General features: G+C 37.4%; 1 pseudogene; it reads right to left on the minus strand.

Moving 5' to 3' along the window:
* Window positions 1–4,941: 4,941 nt before the first annotated feature.
* The window catches only part of LOC135213861 (piggyBac transposable element-derived protein 3-like), a 39,906-nt pseudogene continuing 22,347 nt past the window's right edge, over window positions 4,942–22,500 (minus strand).

The raw sequence follows: 22,500 nt of genomic DNA on the forward strand, positions 1-22,500 counted from the left end.
ATCATCAAGCATGCGCTCCTCCAAGGAGGACATGAAGATGTTTGCGATTGTCGGGCCCAAATGAGAGCCCATGGCTAGACCGTCTGATTGTTTAAAACGTTTACCATAAAAAACGAATTGCTAATAATAGGATCAGGTTCAGTAAATAACTTATCCAATATGATGTCAATAGTTTCCTCCGCGGGGACATTTGTAAATAGAGATTCCACATCTAAACTGGCCATTAGCAAACCTGAGTCTTGTGATAGAATTTTGTCTTTAAAATGGTACGAGTTATCCAGAGAAAATAATTTTTTGATAGTGGTTCAAATAAGGGTACCAAAAAATTTAGCTAATTTATAATTAGGCGTCTTGTAAGACACCAGAATGGGCCTCATAGGAGGATTAGGCTTATGTATTTTGGGCAGCCCATATAGAATTCCATGTCATGGTCCATCACGAACAAATCTTGATATGTGTTTTCATCGATGATTTTCTCTGTTCTTAGTTTATTTTGTCTTCTATTTTAATAATATTATCAAAGCCAGGTACTCCAAGTTCAGTGAATTTAGCTTGATCACTTAAAATAGTCAGCATTTTATTTGTATAGTTAGCTATTTCCAGTATGACTGTCCCTTTTCCTTTGTCTGGTCTGGTGATTATGAGGTTTTCTTTGCCTGCCAATTGCTTAAGTATTTCATGATTTTACTTTCTAAAAAAAAAAGGAGGCCATCGTGTTTTCCGTTTCCTAAAGGCACCCTGAGACAGTACGAAGAGTTGTTTCTGAAGGTCACTTTTATTAACATTGAAAGGTAATGCCTGTAAAAAATCGACTCTATAGGAAGAAAGAATTTGGTATAATTTGGTTTATACAGTATAGTAGTTAGGTAGGCAGAACTCCAACCCCAAAGATCACAGGAAATCCTCACATTTTGACAGTGTATGTTTGAGAAGTTGAAAACAGTTATTCTCTCTTTAGCAAAATTTGGAGTGATAACCAAACCTCTCAATTTTCTAAAGAGTCTCTCCTATACTACAGAAATATAATTAACAAGAGTTTAATGAAAAGGTTTCTTAAAAATTACACCATCAATGAAAGAAAGAGAATCAAACACCTCTCGCTTCAACCCTGTAACAAGGTCGTTTTGTTTCTCGATGATTTTCTGTTTATTGCTGATCTCCATATTCAACAATCAATTTGTAGCATCTTTATAAAAATGTGAATGGTATAAGCTAGATTTGTAACGTTTGAATTTAACAAAGTTCGGTACGGAGCGGAACTGCTTGCAAAATGTCGAACCCTGGAGAAAACTTATAAAAAATAGGAAAAAGCAAAGCTGGACCTTGATTTTCTTCAATATTGCCAATGTAATAATATTGTTCCGACGACAACTCACATGTTCTTATCAGAATAATCACTCAACTAAATCTAAGAATACAAAACATACAAATTCCACAATCAGTGAAAATCCCAATACATCACTATTCAACTGGGCAATAGGTAAATAAGCAATTCATTACCAGGTAAATTGATAATGTGCAAAGGTTTGCAATGAACAACAAGCGAATAGACGAAGTATTAAGGTGTAAATCAATCAGTCGTGCGATACATCAACAAGAAATATGCAATGCAATCAATAAAGCAAGCAGTCAGTAATATAACACATCAATAGGCAATAAGCCTTGCAATCAAGTAATGCAACAAGCAATCAGTAATGCTATAAACAATGTAATCAACAATGTAACACATCAATAGGCAGTATGTCTTGCAAGTAAGGGTGTACCATTACATAACCGATATAACGCTGAAAATCATGCAAAAGTGATACATCAATGTTTTAAACATTGTAAGGGTTATCAATGCAAATCATGAAAAGGTAATCGGGGGGGGGGGGGGGGGGCGGTTATAAACCAGCAATGTAATATTCCCCTTGGGAATTAAAAAAAAATCATGGCTCGTCACTGCGAGCATCCATTAGCACAAACGATTGACTGTGAATGTAAACTGACTGTGTGATATCACCATGTGCGGCGCGGCATATGGTTACGCTGCAGCGGTTACGCAGCATAGTGTAAGGCCGGTGTCACAGTATGCGGCGTCGCCGCTGCGGCAGAACCGTATGCGGCACCGCCGTATTGCCTGCATCCTGTCACACATAAGCAGCAAAGTCGCTCAGTCTATCCCCAGCAACCAGCGTAGATAGATTGGCTATCAGGTTGTCCAAACTAAAAGTTATTTTTGCACTAGAAGCAGAGGGCTTACTGAAAGAGCCAACTCGTCGTAAACACTGGGTTCACCCATTTATTGCTGATTCCATATGTGACCACTTCTTGTAGTACATTATTTCGCCTATTTCAATCAATCCTTTCTCTCTATACTTCTTATCACAATATTCTTTATCACCCTTTTCCCAAAGTGCTGGCTTTGCATGAATGCATTCAATAAATAAATCAACGTCAAACTCAAACATCATGAATATGGGAAAGATATCATAGCTGGGACTGGGTTTATATCCAAAACTAAATAGTGGGAACTGTGGTAGGATCATCAACTGCCCAATAATGTTCGGACCTGAGAGAGATCAGGCGGAACTATTCTTTAGAGCTGGATTTAGGAATCTCGGCATTCTTTCCGGTTTGCCCATAACATGATTTGGGTGGGGGTGATTGTATTCTTGTAATACTCTCAGTCCTATCAAGTGGGTTTGGCTTACACTTGAGCCACTCTAATCATGTTTTGCCATCCCCAATGGGGTAGGGTAGGGACGCGGACATTTGGGATTCGGTTCTCACTTGTGCCATTGGTGGTGGAATAAACTCCAAGAAAGGCTGATGATATTTTTTAAGGTTTTCAAGTTTAAATTGTTTATTTTTATTTTCATTTTATTTATATATATATATATATATATTATATATATATATATATATATATATATATTCTATACCCCCTCTAATCTTTATGACGAGTAACTATAAGGATTCGAGTACCCCTGGACCTTTTGATGCTTTGGCACAGATGACGACCTTGGACAAGGCCTTGGACCAACCCCAGGAAATCTCAATTAATCAAGAGCACGATGGTAGCTCTACAAAACATTGTGTTGGAAAACTATCTAATGTGAAAAATTTGAGAGTGCTACATGTCATGGGCATACCAGTGCAGTGCGACTGTGACACTATTTTGACAACTTTCCATTCCTTTGGAACTATAATTGAAATAAGGATGAATTTCCTTGAAGTCACATCAAAATGGGAAGCAGGGATTTCTTTTGATAAATATGAAGATGCCATTAAGGCTAGCAGTAATATCAATACAGTTCAAATAAATCAGTGTGTTATAAAGGGAGCTTTGACAGATAAAGTAACCAAAAATTTGGATGGATATGTACCATCTGAATGGGTTCAAGATACACATCAGAAAACAGAGGGTAATAATCCATCCAGCTAGTTTCTACATCGAAGGAGGAAACTTACAATTATTATAAGTTCTGCAGATACCTCCAGAAAAAGGTGGCAGGAATAAAGAGTGGAGATATATCTAGATTTGGAAAACGTAGTGCTAATACATGCATGCTAAATCAAAAACACAAGCGCAAATGCTATCTGCAATAAATCCTTCTGGGCATGATATGATTAATGAAATTAGACTCCACCTGAATTTTAGTTATGGCCGAGGTTTATATGAGTTCACAGAGAGTGAGATCCTTAAAATGAGCCCATTGACAGTGTGGAAAGTGAAAAAGACACCCATTGCTATTATGATAATTTTGACCTTTGAAGACCCTAACGTTCCATCCCATGTAATCATTGAAAATGAAAGAGTGCGAGTAACACCTTCCTCCCGAAACCTATTCAATGTTTCAACTGTTTCAAGTTTGGTCATTCATCAAAAGTTTGTAGGAATGCAAAAGTTTGCATAAATTGCTCTGCCCCTGACCATGGTATCTGTTATGAAACACCAAATTGTTGTAATTGTCAGTTGAACCATAAGGCTAATGATAAAAATTGTGAAGCATACAAATAGGAACTGTCAGCAGTAAATAAGGCTAATGCTGAACACATTAGCATAGGATGCCAAACAACAATTGGGCCAATCAAAGAGCTATGCAAGAGCTCTAAACCCACTACCCCTTACTACCACCAGGGGTCCTGTGGGAGCACCTTCTCCTGCTAGTGTATCAACTCCTGTGGTAGTAGGCCCGGGTATCTGGGTTGGGTGCTCAGTCACTAGAAGCAAGAGCACACACCATCAAAGCAGGCAAGCTGCCTGTAGTTGAAAATGAGTCTCCTCCAGATGAAGAGGCTCTCCCATCATCTCCTCCATCTCCTACTTTTTAAGTAGTAAATCTATCACAGGCAGAATCTCTGCCTGATCTAATGGAATGAGAACAGTTAAGGAACCCCAAGAGAGGGAGGACTCCTTCAGGCTCTCCCCTTTATACTCCAAATAAGTATGCTTCGATATTTAACAGCTATAGTGTGCTTTCCTCAAGTGAAGCAAGTACTTCAATGGAACACAACCACCAAGGTAAAGAGGTGGCACAGATTACAACAGTAGATGTTCATCCTCCTCCTAAAGAAAATCAAACTAGGAGAAATAAACATCACAGGTTTAGTCATAAAAAACCATCTATTTCCAGACCACCCAAAGAGGAAAAAAGAAAGGCTTCCAAATCAGATTCGTAATGGCTTCATTCAACATCCTACAATGGAACTGTAAAGGATTGCGTTCTCGTGCTGAAAATCTAAAGGTCCTCCTAAGAGAAACTAATCCTGGAGTAATTTGCCTGCAGGAAACTCAGTTAGGTCCAGAGAAGTTCAATCATGGACTTTATTATGAGATCTTCACGTCCACCCCTCCAGTGGGTGATCGAGCAAATCATTGGAATGCTTGCCTGTAGCCCTCAGTACAAATTTACAGGCTGTTGCTCTTAAGATCACATTAGACAAGCAGATTACTGCTTAGGTCTTAGGGGTTGGATCTCCAAGTTCTTCATCAGAATCTGTGCTGCCCAATAGTCTTCCATCTCTATCAGATAACTCTCCTCTCATAAGCTGATTAGCCAACTGTAATTCAAAATCCAAGTATGGCATATATTTGTTTTCTCCGCAGTCTGCCCTATATTCCAACCAGCTATTAGTAGTTGTCACATCCATCATGTGAGGTCCCGTTCTAACAGTCCACTTCTTAGTTCTAGAGCTACTTCTGTAATAACTTACGACTTGACCGTGTAAGTCTACTCCTCCCATTGCTTTATTATACTCTCTAACTACACAGGGTCTTTGCACTTGTATGTGTTCATTCCTTGCCTTTGACCACCGAAGGCAGACATCCTCTTCCTTAATTCCAAACTCGTTTGAAGCCATGTATATTACTTTCTTATCATACCATGCTGTTAATGCAACTTTCCTGTCATACCTAACTTGTGAAACTGATGCTCCTCTTCCCTCTCTTTTTATTGTTGCTTCAGATTTTAAATTTGCCTCTTTAGGTAGCATATTTTTCTTTAAAGTACCTGTGCCCCTCAAACATCTATCATTCAAGTCTCCCAAAAGTTGCGGAGAAGTAAAATACCTATCAAAAAATAAACTTGATCCAGGTTCCACACTAGGAAGAAATCGGAACACAACTGCCTCTCCAAGTGTTACTGGCCTGTTAGGTTTAGCATAAAGCTGGTCAACCAGAGAAATCATTGCCTCTTTCCCCTAAAAAATTTCAAAATCATAAACAAGACCTTTATTTAATGCTAACACAAACATCTTCAATCCATCAGGATTTGGTTTCCCTGGAACATGTTGCTTTATGTTCAGTCTTCCTCGAAAAGGAATGATACTCTCATCAATATTGAGTTTTTTCTCTCTTGGGAGCTCATTACATCTCTTTCTAATTTCTTCAAGGAGAGGTCTCACCTTCCATACTTTAAACGTCTCTGTGCTACAGAAATTTTATTATCATCAACAAATTTGAGAGCAGACTTTAATTCAAAGAATCTATCTCTGGGCATAGGCATCAGCAATAAATGGTAGGCGTGTCATACCTTGCCAATACATTCTAATCCTTGGCATCTTTAATACTGACATTGCAAAATTCATACCTATGAACACTGCAATTTCCTCTCCACTGGTTCCCAAGGATGACCCTGTGGTTTCAGTAGCTTTCATATTGGTACATAAAGCAATGTGTTCTATGAAGTCCATGTTCACATAACTCCTGAAGTAGTCGATTAGTCTAAAAGACCTGCCATTATCATTATTCTCTGGTTCATCACTGATGAAAGTGTCTCGAAAATCTATGTCCCTCAAATAAAAGGAACGCCTTCCCTGGGAGCTAGAAGAGGTTACATTAGGAACCTGCACTGTAGCATTTTCATCTTCATCTTCAGAAGACGAAGCATCACTCGAGGATAAAATGTTTCCTCTGGAAGATACTGCCTCAGGTACCCAGTCATCATCGTCATCATCAGCACTGCATATGTCACTGGAGTCTAACCTTTCCAATATCGCTTGGTAGGTTTTTTTGCATTTCCTGCGAATAGTAAACAAACAGTATTAAGCCAAACCATATCAAAACCGTAAAATGTGATGAAATATCATATCAATATGTGGTAAGACTTGAATATTCATGCATGCAAGGTGTAAATTATCAAAATAACTAGATATAGGTGATGTATTTCCATATATGAAAGATATAAGAGCGACTCAAGAAAATTTGACCCCAAGACCAATTGTATAGGATAATTTACACTTCATGTCTACAGTAAGTTATTGAAGTGTAATTTTAAAACACCGTTGTAGGAGCTATGCAAATAGTCATGCAATAATAATATAACAATAATAACAATATCACAATGTGATGACATGATTGTACTGGTGCCGTTTCTTTAATAAAGTTTGTCCTTTTAAATGTCTGGGCGTCTCTTTAAATTTTGTACTTTAACATACCTCCCTTTTGAATATGTTAACTTTACTTTTTTTGATAAACCTTTTGTTTTGTCATTATTAATATTAATTTATTAGTATTATTATCATCAGCTTAATTTTTATTATCATTATCATTGTATTATTGCAAGTATTACTGAAAAAATATTGAATTACTAAATGAAGACAGCTAGTGCAGACAGAGTTCTGAAGACATTATAGTGCCTTCAATTGACTTCATTTCACACAAGTTTGAAATAAGTCACTCGAATATGAATGAATCTGATGCCGTGCCTTTTTCAGTCAGGAACTAAACCATACATGGTATATTAATCATGTACACAAGCAAACTATGTGTAATACTACATAAAGCGTAGTTTGTTTACACTTTGTATCCGCCCTAAAGTCCTGAAGGCAGTTTAATGTTTAAAAAAAAGTGTCACTACGGTAGGCAAGCTTCTTTTCATAGATATTAGGCCAAACCTACTAAGTCATGCATTAAATAGATTTAAATTTTATGGGAAATCTATGAAAGTTAGCTATCTCATTATCAAATTAAAATATTTCCATGTACTTACGATTATCTGAGCATAGGCGTCGCCTATGGGCTCTTCCGGTGTTGTCACCGTCCGCCATCTTTGCCATAGGTATCCAGGGATCATGTTGATGATGTCAGTCTCTCCAAGTTGTATAGAGTCGACGGGTTACCAGAAACCGCGAAAATTTAAATTGGTTTCCCTTGGATGGCGCTTCAAAGTAGAGACAGTATACTGGTTCTTGGGTTATATATGTATATATTAATCGTATTAAGTAATATATTATATATATATATAATATTACTATATTATATTATATATTATATATTTATATATATATATATATAATTGTTCTAAAATTGCTCGTTCCACTCCTAGAACGAAATGTAGTTTAACACTGAAAAAATTGGCCTTGAATGGAGGAACGAGAGATCATAACAAAGAAAAGAGGAAAAAAAAATTATGGCAGAAGGCCAATATTACTAAGGAAGGAGGAATTTACATAGAAGCTGGACATAGGTCAAGGAACTACTAAGGTGGTTGATTGTTAATCCACCAGAAACACATGGCTGGGAGCAACCAGACGGCGTTCAGAATTTTGCGCAAACGGGTTATTGAAAAATGCAAGGCTTGCTCCATTGGTTCCTAAGTTCTACCACAATCAGGCACAGTGTTTGTCTGCAAAGAGATGGTAGCTGGCATAAGGCGGGGGCACACATGGACAAGCGTTACACACTACTTTCTTTCAATCAAAAGTTTACAGGCCACTCAGGGGATGATGAAAATGACTGGGAATTTACACAGAGAGAACTATTCCGTTGCTTGAATTTACTAGGGAATGTTTACTAGTATCACAAGGGGAGTAATCACAGAAATGAACCAAGATGGGGGGAATGAGAAGCTAAAAAAAGGAGGGGGGAAGTCGCCTTAGAAAAATGGAAATGAAATACAGACAAAAGGCAAAACAATTCCATGGCTGAACTGGAATTTACTCTCACAGTACCTGGAAATCCTGGGCTAAGAAGTCTTCTTATCTGCTGATATTTCTGTGCACTATGGACGTATAAAAATACTTGGGACTTCCCTAGAGGAGGCAGGTGGAGCAGAAAGGGGCAAAGTGTGGTCTGCAGGGCTAGATAGCAGGAGCTTCTGACCTCTCCTAGGTCTAAGGATCTTCTGAGGGCAAGCCACTGTTCCCTGCTCCTTTTTAAATTTTCTCTGGGTAAGTTCTGCCCATGCCCTGTGGGGGGTAAATTCTGACAGCCAATGGGAGCAGAGATAGATTTTCTAAAGAATGGATGCTTTCAGTTCAAAGGGGCAACTTGCATATAGACAAGGATGGATGAATCTTGTTATAAGAGGTCTTAATTTTCCTTGGTTCTGGCTTAAAATCTTGAACAATATATATATATATATATAATATATATATATATATATATATATATATATATATATATATATATATATATATATATGATATTATAATATATATATCTTATACTACCCCCCTTTTCATTAAACTACACAAATTAGAAACCCTTACCTGTCGTCAATGGTGCCCTCTGTCAGCAACCATGTCGTTAGGCTATTAAGATCTCATAAGTATAAAAATATACTATTTATTACCCAAAGCAGTTGAATATAAAATAGAACAAAATGATTAACAAGTCACAATGACAGAAAACCCAAATCTGCCCATAAAGAAACCAGTAAGTTAACATTCTACCCTCCTGACTAAGAATTCACTCCCAGACCCAAAATGTCAATAAGTTCATTATATTAGTCAGGTTAGAGAATCCCATCTCTAAATTAGCCGTGGAATAGGACCCATCTGTAATAGAGATAATAATGGATAAAAGATACACTTCACACATCACTCTTTTCAAAGTATCTAAGTAAAGAAAGTATTTCACACTTCTCTCTCTTTTCAAAGGTAACAGTTTTCTAAGTCTAACAAAATGTATCATACCTTTACGATGGGGCTTTCTCTCCCCGACACTCGGTGTGTACCACCTGACTTCTTTGTGCTCACCGAAAAGCATGTGACTTTCGCAGGTGCCTTGGACTATTAGACCTGTAACATCCGTACAAGCGAATGTACATGCTTGACGACAGAGTGAGCAGTCTCTCGGTGAAACTGCTTGCGTACTCAAATTCCTCCATACAAGTAAGCTACCCTTACAGCTCAGCTTGTCTCCAAGCAAGACACGATATGTGATTTCACTTAACATTACATACGCCATTCGTGTGTAGACTTGACTTGACCTCTGGTACTGTAGAATGAAGTCGTCTTCATCGCCACCATCATGTAGAGTTGGGAATTCTCTAAAGTCATTATGAGTCCGTATTCAAAAGGTCTACATGGTCATAAAATAACTAAAGTCTTGCTTTACCCCACAAATCCATCATTAATTAATATACTCAATCTACTAGTTAAATATTAAAAATTCCTCACTAAACAAAACATAATCTTTACCCACTGAATCCTCACAAATAATTCCATATCTGACAAACACGCTATCAAAAGAGAACCCATAGTCTAACAACAAAAATCCCTTTTATGGTTTATATAACTAACTTCCATAAAATATGATGCCGAACACCCCTTCTATCTAACTCACATACCGCAACAAATTATATCTCCTATCTAAAATAAAAAATGCTATTTAGAGCTTAACCCCCATTACAACATCTCTCGTAAAAAAAGAAAAAAAAGGAGAAAAAAAATAAGATAATAACAACAATAATAAGTGAACTTTCCCCCATTACACAGCGCACATAAGAGAAAAAGAAACATATAATTCAATATCTTTCCCAAAACGGAATGCGTACCGTTACGGAATCTGCTACCGCAGTAATCCCATCGACCAGAAACGACCGGAAAAAATCCCCTTACATGATACATTCCCGTGGAATGCCATAATCAGCATCTACAAGAATAATGCAAATCCCCGAGTAATCAACTCCAAAGGGAAAAATCCGCAACCGGATTCATTACAGCAACATTAGCAAAAAATCCACCTGTGAACACCTCAGGTGCTTCGAACTGAAGCATAGTCAGACTCACAACTTCAGAAACTCATGATTCTCAAAAAAATGTTCTATACTGAAACTACATCAGCACATTCCACAGAACTATCTCCAGGATATGACCAAGGTGCTCCAAAGTTATCTCGAAGACATAATTCTCTCAAACGACATTACCCAATTATATAAAAAATTATCACCTATTTGGGATAAAAAACTATGATAAACTCACAATTCCATAATTACATACCACCAAATAACACCATTCCAGTGATACAAATATTTCCTCCATTTAATTAATGACCCACACCAAAAAAATCATCCTCCCACCAAAAATTTTTTTTTCGTTAAATTATAACTCCCCACGACATTACCCGAATTATATAAACCCCCACTGTCATTTATTCGGCTCGTGAAACCCCCAAAATTCAGCCCCAAATATCATACACACAGGAATAATCACATGTTTATCATCACGTTTCTCAGCGAAAACAAAAATTTACCATATTTCAACCACTTCCCACGTAAAATATTAACCCCAAAATCTTACGCCAAAACGCCGCAGCTTTGCGCATAGTAAGAAAAAAAACAGTAGAAGGAAATAAAAGAGAGAGAGAAAAAAAACGTAAAAGTATTCCGCCACCAAATTGCAAAAAACAGAAAGCAAGAAAAAAAAGGAAAAAAAATGCAATTGCGCAACAATATATTAATCACCACAACCAATTCTTTTCAATTTCGAGATATGTGTTAACCTCGACCGACCTGTTTTTTCCTCTAAGACTACAAATCTGTTTCCAATTTTCTCTTCAATGACTTTAAAAGGACCTTCAAACTTCGGGCCTAATATGAAATTTATTTCATTTCTCACGTTAAGTTTTAAAAATACCTTGTCTCCGACATTGATCTTGGGATCAGATGTTTTACTATTACTCTTCTGTACCATATCTCTGGTTGTGGATTCGAGATTACGGCTGAGACAAGCGTGTCTCTCTCTCGCTGTGGATACCAACGCCTCGACCGTATCCTCCCCATGATGAAGCATAGTTAGCAAATCAAATGTGCCTCGTGCTGAACAACCAAACAAAGCTTCATATGGGGACATTTTAATTGAATCACTAACCATAGTGTTAATACTATGTCTAACAACATTAACATATCTGTCCCAATTCTTATCATTACCACCTACAGTTTTCCTGAGAGCCTCGAGCACTTTCCTGTTTGCTCGTTTGCACAACCCATTAGCCTCGGGTCTGTGTGGAATAATTGTTACTTTCTGTATCCCCATGACTTCAGCTAAACATTCCAAGGTTTTGTTCAGAAATTCCCTCCCATTGTCGGTTAATAGAACTTCGGGTGAGCCATATCTGCAAATGATGCCATTGAAAAACGCTATGGCTACTTCTTCGGCCATTTTATGCTTAAGTGGGAAAATTTCTACTATCCTTGTAAGTTCATCTATTATCACTAACAAGTACTTGTTCGCATATCTAGACTCACAAAAATTCCCCTAGATATCCATATGTATTCTCTGAAAAGGTCTACTCGGTATAGGATACGATCCTAATTTGCATGAAGTTGTCCTTGCAGGCTTACATGCGTTGCATACCGTACAATTCCTTACAAAATTTTCCACATCTTTCCAAATGTTTTTCTAAATGTATTTAGTACGAACCTCATCATACGTTTTTTCTATTCCCAAGTGTGGACTACCAAACCTGCAATGAACTATATCCAAAACCACTGGAATTAGGACCTTCGGAATTACGATCTGTCGTATCTCCTTTACTTTCACTGGTTCTCAACTTATATTTAATTTTCCTAACCAATAGATTTACCTTCTAACTCCAACCCGAAAAAGGCAACTTATAACGTTTCCTGACTAATTCCCCTCTTAGAAACGCTTTTGCATCTGCTAAAATCTCGTCTTCATCTTGCCTTTGCTCTATGAGAGGTATATCCCATTGTATGGCCTCGCTAATGACTTGCGCGACTTGGAAACCTTCTGTGTCATGAAAACTCCTGCTGAGAGCATCAGCAACCACGTTAAGTTTGCCCTCTATATATTTGAGCTTTGTATCAAAATCTCTGATAGTTAAAAACCATCGAGCTCTTTTTGGCGACAAATCGGGTTTATTCAAAATATCTAGTAATGGCTTGTGGTCTGTAAGAACTTCTACTTTATTCCCCATCAGTAACATTTTATCTATGGTGGCCATGGACTTCTCGTTGCTGCCTTTTGTCCTGAACTTCCTGCTATAAAAAGCTATAGGATGAAATTTCCCATCAACCTTTTGCATAAGGCAAGCACCTATACCTTCCTGGCTTGCATCAGTCACTAATAAAAAAGGCTCATAAAATCTGGAAACTTCAAAACAGGGGGATTCATTAGAGCGTCCTTGAGCTTTTGAAAACTCTCCGCCTGGGGTTCATTCCATTGAAATTGAACGTCTTCCTGCAATACATCAGTTAGGGGAGCTGCTATATTAGAGAACGCTTTCACAAACCTCCTGAAGAAACCGGCGTTACCCAGGAATTACTTAATCTCTTTCTTTGATCTGGGGGTGCGAAAATTCGCTATTGCTTTGACTTTATCGTCATTTAATCTAACCCCTTCCTTAGATATGACGTGACCTAGATATGTGATCTGCTTTCTCAAGAACGAGCACTTGGCTAGCTTAATTTTCAACCCCGCTAATCTAAGCCTCCTAAGTACTTCTGTAAACACTTCCAGGTGTTGCGCGATCGTGTCTGTTGCGATCAGGATGTCATCCATATACACAAAAACATTTTTGCCCAATAACCCGTGCAAAACTGTGTTCACTAACCTGGTAAAAGTCATTGGACTGCCCGATAAACCGAAAGGCATTCGCGTAAATTCATAGTGTCCCTTGGGCACTGAAAAAGCTACGGTATATTCCTTGCTACTCTCACTAAGAGAGACCTGTAAGAAACCCTGCGCCAAATCAATTGAGCTATAAATATTATGTCCCCCAATTTCAAAAAAAAGATCTGGTATGCACGCGACTGGGTAGCGGTCAGGGATCGTCTTCTCATTTAAACGTCTAAAATCGACGCATACACGGACAAGGGAAAGTTGTAAGGAGACACGCTGGGTCTAATGATTCCTTCTTCTTCCCATCTATTAACCTCTTTCTCTACCTGTTCTCTGATTTTGAAAGGTATGCGATATGCAGGAATATAAATAGGTTTTGTGCCACTCTCCAAATTTACCTTATGCTCTAACACATTAGTCAACCCCAATTTATCACCTTGTAAGGCTACTGTATCCCCAAATTCTGCCAAGAGCCCGCTTATTGCTTCAACGTGTTCGCTATAATCTGCATTAGCTAAATGTTCTCTAAATATTCGTTTCCTAGATTCATTTCTGCTCCGATTGCATTTCTGCCTCCGAAAACTCAGGTTTCCCCTCTAGGATAGCCACTGAACCACTATCACAACTCCAATCTTGGAAATCCAATATATATGTATTCTTCTGGTATCTCCTAACTGTATCATTACAATTTAGCAACTCTAACCACGTAAACCCATCCTTGGATACACTGTTCACCGATGCCGTGCTAACAACCCCTCTAAGCTTTTCGCTATTTTCATTTCCTTCAATTTAACTTTTACCATAGTCTTCGAACCAGGTATTAATATAATATCTTCGGATAAAACCCCTCTATATTTGTGGTTAGTACCTCCCCTTTCAACCGCCCCATACACATTACCACCCTCAGTATCATCCCCAGCATTGTTAGTATCAGAAATAACATCAATATTAGTATCAACATCACCATCCAAAGTATCATCACCACCATTGTTATCATTGTGAACTCTGATAGAACCCCCGTAATCATTTTCCATATCAGCAACGTGGGTTTTAATATTACCTTTCTCCATAACACTCGTATCACCGCCATTAATATCACCGAGCACATCTCTTTCAATAACCTCCATGTCCTCCGTTCTATTTACGTCCTCATAAGGCAGAAAGACAGCCGGTATCCCGACTGTTATCCCATTAACACCCGCATGGATCGAAATCTTGTGTCTTCTACAAGCAGGATGACCCAGCAAAAGTCTGTTGCCCAACGCAATTCCTTTCATTACTAAAAATGGTTCTGTTAACACTCTGTCACCGAGAGTAAACTGTATTTGAACACAACCTAGGGTATTTAATCTATGGGCTTGCACATCACACATCATCTCCGTTGAGGGTTGCAAAGGGTAATTGGAAAACATGGATTGATACAAATTATAGTCCATTAGATTTATTGATGCCCCCGAGTCTATAAATATCGGGATATCCACATCCCCTACTGTTCCATAGATTATAGGCCTGGGCTCTGGGGCGTCCCCCACGAGACCACAATGGCATTTACCAATCGCCTGTACCCTTTTTGTTGATCGAGCTTCCAAAACTTTCGCCAATCCCTTTGCTCTCTGGTTTGACCTGCCTTGGAAGATCTCACATTATAATTACCAGAACCTTGAGGTGTAGGCCTCGCATCTCTCCGTATCTGAGACAGACAAGATTGCCAATAATGATCAGTACTTTTACACATTCCACAATATTTAACCCTACACAATTTCTTTGGATGCCCTGATTTATTGCAGTTGAAACAGCGCAACTGCTGTTGCTTTAGATCGATCGATCTTTTGTTATATTCAACTTTTGCGCACAGACAGGGAGGAGAAAATTCTGTGTCCCTTTGCACTCTATCCCTCGGGCTTGTCCCATTAAAAATTGTGCTATCTACAGTGGGACATTTAAACATATGTTTGTTAATTTGGGTATAAAGTAATTCTTCGTCTGAAGTAGGTTCAATCTTTTCATCAAAGCTATTCACTATCGCATCCGGTACGTTGTGCAAGAGCAGTGAAAAATAGATCAGTTTATGAATGTTATCCAGAGAGAGATTACCCCCTGTAACCCAGTTAGATGTTTTCAATTTTCCTACCCAATCCGCCACTGCGTCAAAAAGTTTTGAACTGTGTTCTACGAGGTTATTAGTGCCCTTCCGTAGTTTATAAAGACCCCGAAGGTCCCTCACCATATCTCCGTGTTCCTTTGAGCCATACGCTGTTTTCAAAAATGCTTGCAAGTCCATCCAGGTACGACATTTTGTAAATTGGAAACTCCGGCAGTGATGGGAGAGGTCTCCCCTATTGAAATCTAGCAAAGCTTTCGCCTCTCTAAATGCCTCTACCTCGTCCGATATATTCTTTCCCGCTAAATAATTATTAACTCCTTCAATAAAAACTTTGGATAGGCTGTGATAAAATGCCATCTACAATCCCTCTGAATGGACTCACGCCTGCACTCACGTTTGTTTACGTGATGTAGTAGCATTGTGGTATTCTTAGTATCCACCATTTTTCTCTGATTCCGAAAGCTATTTTGTTCTATAAGCTTCCCCGATCTCAATAACATCAATGTATTTATATACACAAAACCCAGTCCAGAAAAATTAACACAAATTTTTCCCCAATAATGGATAACAAAAGGCAAACGTGCCCCATGCCCATTATATTAATAATAATCCCACGAAAGCAATAATAACTAAAAAAATAGGGAGAGGATAGAAAAAGAAAAAAAAATTCAAAACGCTTACCAAGCAATCCACCACGGCAACCATTTCACACACGCCAACTCTCGCCTCTCTCTCTCTCTCTCTCTCTCTCTCTCTCTCTCTCTCTCTCTCTCTCTCTCTCTCAGGGCGTGACTCGCAACAAAAACTCCGCTTGAGTAAATTCGCCACAAACAAACAAAAGGAATATATACAACAACAAAAAAGTAAAAAAAAAAGATATAAAAGATAAAAAGAAGAAAATAAGAAAGAAAACTTGAAAATACACTCACATCTTCATATGACCGGAAACCAAATTCGTATACGCACTGCAAATATGCGTGAACTATTAACTACACTTGCGAAACACTTTAATACGTCGAAAATTAAACTTTTCCCCTTCATGTTTTAAAACACTGTTGTTCAAGAATCCCAAGATGGCTGACACTGACTTAGCCTGAGAGACGAACTGCTTCTCCTTGTCCAACCCATTGAATCAGCAAAAAGAGCCCCTAGTTGCCTGTGACATGATTATAACCCCTTTTCCTACCAAAAAAAAAAACATCTATGTCTAACTGGTCACGTCTCTTCGGAGGCGTGGGTTCGAATCCCAACGCTGCCACCACTCTTACCCCCCCCCCCCTTTTTTCATTAAACTACACAAATTAGAAACCCTTACCTGTCACCAATGGTGCCCTCTATCTGCAACCATGTCGTAAGGCTATTAAGATCTCGTAAGTATAAAAATATACTATTTATTACCCAAAGCAGTTGAATATAAAATAAAACCCAAATCTCCCCATAAAGAAACCAGTAAGTTAACATTCTACCCTCCTGACTAAGAATTCACTCCCAGACCCAAAATGTCAATAAGTTCATTATATTAGTTAGGTTAGAGAATCCCGTCTCTAAATTAGCCATGGAATAGGACCCATCTGTAATAAAGATAATAATGGATAAAAGATACACTTCACTCATCACTCTTTTCAAAGTATCTAAGTAAAGAAAGTATTTCACACTTCTCTCTCTTTTCAAAGGTAACAGTTTTCTAAATCTTACAAAATGTATTATACCTTTACGATGGGGCTTTCTCTCCCGACACTCGGCGTGTACCACCTGACCTCTTTGTGCTCACTGAAAAGCATGTGACTTTCGCAAGTGCCTTGGACTATTAGGCCTGTAACATCCGTACAAACGAATGTACATGCTTGACAACAGGGCGAGCAGTCTCTCGGTTAAACTGCTTGCGTACTCAAATTCCTCCACACAAGTAAGCTGCCCTTACAGCTCAGCTTGTCTCTAAGCAAGACACGATATGTGATTTCACATAACATTACACACTTGTAATATATATATATATATATATTATATATTATTTGTGTGTATGTGCATCTGTCTACGTTACTACTACGTACATACGTTCATAAATGGGCACATTATATGTAATCATGTGTAGCTATAGGTAATTACTAATACTCCCACACATACAGAAACCTATACTTATACTGCTGAAATTAACCATATCCTTTGTATTATGATAATGTATTATGATAATGAGGAGAACTATGCAGATATAATTTGATAACGAGATTTCTTTCTATCTTTCTCAATTAAAAAGTATCTATTTCTCTGTTACACTAATAGCTGTGTTAAGAAGCTACAAAGGCTATCGAATTTCTGATCAATACTTGGACAGTTGGTTAAAGACTTCAGGAATCCGGGTATGAGAACGAAATGGGTTATAACGACGCCTGTGAATTTAACAGAGTGACTGAGAGTTACAGTTTTGACCCAGAAGGAACACAGGACTTTCTTGAGATCTCGTCCGAGTACAGACAGACATAATTATGGACCCATAACCTCCTCCATGTTCCTCGAGGAGTCTAGTTTTTAATTAGCAAGGAAAGGTGAAACGAACCAACCTGTAGCGACGCCACAATTCCGCTCATAATAATCTCTCAATGGAATCTCTTCTAGAGCTTGCGATTCTGTTCAAGCGGTTTCAAAAGTAGTTCATTAGAGAACATAAATATATCATCATTAACTTTAATCATAAAAGAATTAAATGCGAACTCGTATAGCCATAGCCATGAGGCAATGGAGTGGAACGGTATTCATTAACAATTAGGGGCGATTACTTGTAGAACAAGTTAATGACGTCACCTGTGATTAGTCAGGTATGGCGTCTATTAAGGGATTCACAATTAAGGGATTCACTGAACCTCCACTTTTTGGCAAGTATTATTATTGCCTAAGCTACCATATGATTCATTATAACGAACGATGGGTTCAATATCATCATCAGAATTAACTTGATATCATGATACAATTATGGACGGATCTGGGCATTCACTTGATAATATGAGGGAAAATAAAATTATCCTTTCTCCGTGATAACATGGTAGATCTCTCTCTCTCTCTCTCTCTCTCTCTCTCTCTCTCTCTCTCTCTCTCTCTCTCTCTCTCTCTCGACAACCAAGCATACCCTTATTTGTTCCGGGGGCAGGATGTAAGGGTGTGGATACATTTGATGATATTTATAACATTTCTCTGCTGACTTGTGCAATGCATTAAGTACCTGGTTGATGCAGAACTGTTCTATGCTGCAGCTGGGATGAAGTGGGAAAGTAAGAAAGTATATAATATAACGTGTCATCCGTATTTCGTCAAAATATAAACCATCGCATGATTAAAACCAGAAGGGCCTCGAAGAAATAAAGACAACCTCTTACGAGGTGAACCTGTTGACCAACTAGTTGGTCAGCTCTCTCTCTCTCTCTCTCTCTCTCTCTCTCTCTCTCTCTCTCTCTCTCTCTCTCTCCTAATTACTGGTTAGACAACTGTGTCGTAAGATTCTTTCGTATATTTTTCTGGTCTTCTTAATTGCAATGTCAGAGAGCGAAAAGTACAGATAATTGTTAGGAATTTATTTGAGTTACTTAATCCCAATTATCTTATTCCTTTAGGCCTTAATCACATTTTCCTCAACAGTAAGGACATTTCTATCTTTCCAAAACATTGGTTTTATTCCCTTCCAGATTGAGACAATCGCTGTCTCACCTCCCCCCCCCTCTCAACTTAAACATACAAACGCGCACGTGCGCGCACACACACACACACACGCACAAACAAACCGACACCTGTTCAGCATGAAACTGCGCATTAACCGCGAGGAAATTGCACACTGATCATCTAGATGCATGGTTTTATGACTCTTATAGTAAGAATAAATCCACTGAGGTTAAAGAAAAGATGTATTGTGATTCTGAAAAAATTTTTGAGGCTTTAACATTTAGTGAAATTTAAAGTATATTTACACACACACACACACACACAAACACACACACACACATATATATATATATATCTTGCAAGTGTGTAATGTTAGTGAATCACATATCATGTCTTGCTTGGAGACAGGCTGAGCTGTAGGGGCAGCTTTCTTGAGTGAAGGAATTTGGTACGTAAGCGTTTTAATCGAGAGACCGCTCATCTTGTCGTCAAGCATGTACATCCATTTGTACGGATGATACAGGTCTAGTCGACCAGGGCACTTTGAAAGTCACATTCCTTTGGTGAGAAGAAAAAAGAGGTCAGTTTGGTACTGCGCCCAGGAGTTGTCAGGAATGAGAAAACCCCCATCGTAAAGGTATGGCACATATTTTGTAAGACTTAGAAAACCGTTACCTTAGAAAAGAGAGAAGTGTGAAATACATTCTTTTACTTAATTACTTTGAAAAGAGTGATGTGTGAAGTGTATCTTTTATCCATTGTTATCTTTATTACAGATGGGTTCTATTCCATGGTATTAGAGACGGGATTCTCTAACCTGACTAATATAATGAACCTATTGACATTCTGGGTCTGGAAATCAATTCTTAGTCAGGAGGGTAGAGTGATAACTTACTAGTTTTCTTTATGGGCAGATTTGGGTTTTTGTCACCATGACTTGTTAATCATTTTGTTCTATTCTATATTCATCTTCTTTGGTTAATAAATAGTATATTTTTATACTTACGTGATCTTAATAGCCTAATGACATGTTTGCAGACAGAGGGCACCAGTGACAACAGGTAAGGGTTTCCAATTTGTGTACTTTTAATAAAAGGGTGGTTAGATATATATATATATATATATATATATATATATATATATATATATATATATATATATTACACATCCATACGAATGTATGTATGTATATATATATATATATATATATATATATATATATATATATATATATATATATATATATATTATACACACACACACAAACACACATATATGTATGTATATATATATATCTATATATATATATATATATATATATATATATATATATACATATATATATATATATATATATATTATATATATATATATGTGTGTGTGTGTGTGTGTGTGTGTGTGTGTGTGTGTGTGTGTGTGTGGACTGGTAAAAATGTTCTGTTACAACAGAATTCCATCTAATAAAAGGAGCCCATAAAAACGTAAGGATGTATATAATATATTATATATATATATATATATATAATATATATATATATATATATATCTATATATATATACGCACACACATATCCATATCCATATGAATGTACATATGTATATATATATATATATATATATATATATATATATATATGTGTGTGTGTGTGTGTGTGTGTGTGTGTACTGGTAAAAATGTTCTGTTACAACAGAATTCCATCTAATAAAAAGAGCCCATAAAAACGCCAAAATAAAGAACTGTAACTTTTCTCATTCAATACTACCTGAAGGGAGAGAGACAGCAGTCTCTGAAATATAGTACTTCCTTTTTATGTATATTTTGGCGATTTTATAGGCTCCTTTTATTATACTATATATATATATATATATATATATATATATATATATATATATATATACACATATATATATATTTATATACATACATCATCGTATCATGTCCAAAGAGATGAGGTTGTTAGGCCTACTCTCTTTTATTTGAACCCCAGCAGACGTTATTACCCGCTAAGAGTTGAGCGGACCAATGCGAGCTAGATGCAAGTCAGTTGCAGAAGACCAAGCCAGTAAGTAATATTCAAAACATTGTATAATAAAAGATTCATACTTTACATTACGCAATAATCTGAGCTAAATCTCTATTATAAAATTCACCAACCACCTGTCTACAATTCAGGAGAAGGGGTATTATTAAAAAACTGAATGATAATAATCAGAAATCTTCCCCAGTACGCACAGGTGTGAGTTTGAAATTAGGGTCTCATGAATAACAGTCATTGGCAGCACTTACACTACAGTCAAGTCTAGTCCTCTATTATATTAACAGAATCCAAGGATTTCTGTACGAAATTAAGATTAAAAATAAGTCACTCGTCAATGACAGACTGTAAATTTATGAACGATGTTTATTTTCAGTATTGGCATTCAGATATTTTGCCAACAAACTTTCAGTACTTTACGGAATATGAAAGTCAGGAATTGGTTGGTAGTCGGAGAGAATAACTACCATTCTCACATTGAACTAATAGAGTAACTACCAATTTTCCAGCATGTGCAAACCGCGCCTTTTCTATTTAACCATCGAAAAAAATTAATAAATATAACTTAGGCGCTAGGTAATCATCATTCTTCACATGAAAAAAAGTCACGTACATAATATTTCTCAGGACTGAAAAGCTGAACTTGTCAGCTAGCATTGGGGGAAACGGCTCTGACGCATAACCAGTTTCATAATACTTTGGTAGACAGAAACTCTGACCTACAGTTCTTAGCTATTGCATGTCAAATCAGTTTGGTCTTTTCCAAGGATAATAAACATCTTGTTTCTCCAGATAGTTGCTTACAATCGTCGATGAACCAAGCTATATCTTTATTAAGATAGTTCACCCACAGAGAAGGAATTCGCCAGTCAAAATGTACTTTCGTTTAAAAGGACAAAGTCACTTTCCTTCTAAAACTCATAAAAAATAAAAAATAAAAATGACAGGGCACTTGAAATACCCTTCCACTCTACTTGATATTTTAGATATTAGTTACAGAAATATAACATATTAAGGGATCGCTTGCACGGTTTAAAACCAAAATAATTAGATCATCAGAATATATAAACTGCAGCACGAACTAAGCTATACCATCAGGGAAATCAGAGAATTCTAGGTCCAGACAAGTGTGTGGCCTCGTTTATAATTTGCTCACAGCCAGATTCAAAAGGCAAATCTAAAGCAATGGTGGCAATCAGGAGAAACTGAATTCGTAAACTCCTTACGGTGAGCAATGACATCAAAAGAGGCGCAAATGAGGCTCTTCCGTTGTCTTCCTGTATCTTAGCCAAGCCAAACATAAAACATCAAAGTCTTGATAGCAACATATATAAACATAAATGTGATTTATGCCTGCTTCAGACCTTTACAGCTTGAAACTCATAGCATCCACAATTAATGGAACTTGAAGAAACACGG

The sequence above is a fragment of the Macrobrachium nipponense genome, chromosome 43 (genome assembly GCF_015104395.2).
Source record: "Macrobrachium nipponense isolate FS-2020 chromosome 43, ASM1510439v2, whole genome shotgun sequence".
NCBI lineage: Eukaryota > Metazoa > Arthropoda > Malacostraca > Decapoda > Palaemonidae > Macrobrachium > Macrobrachium nipponense.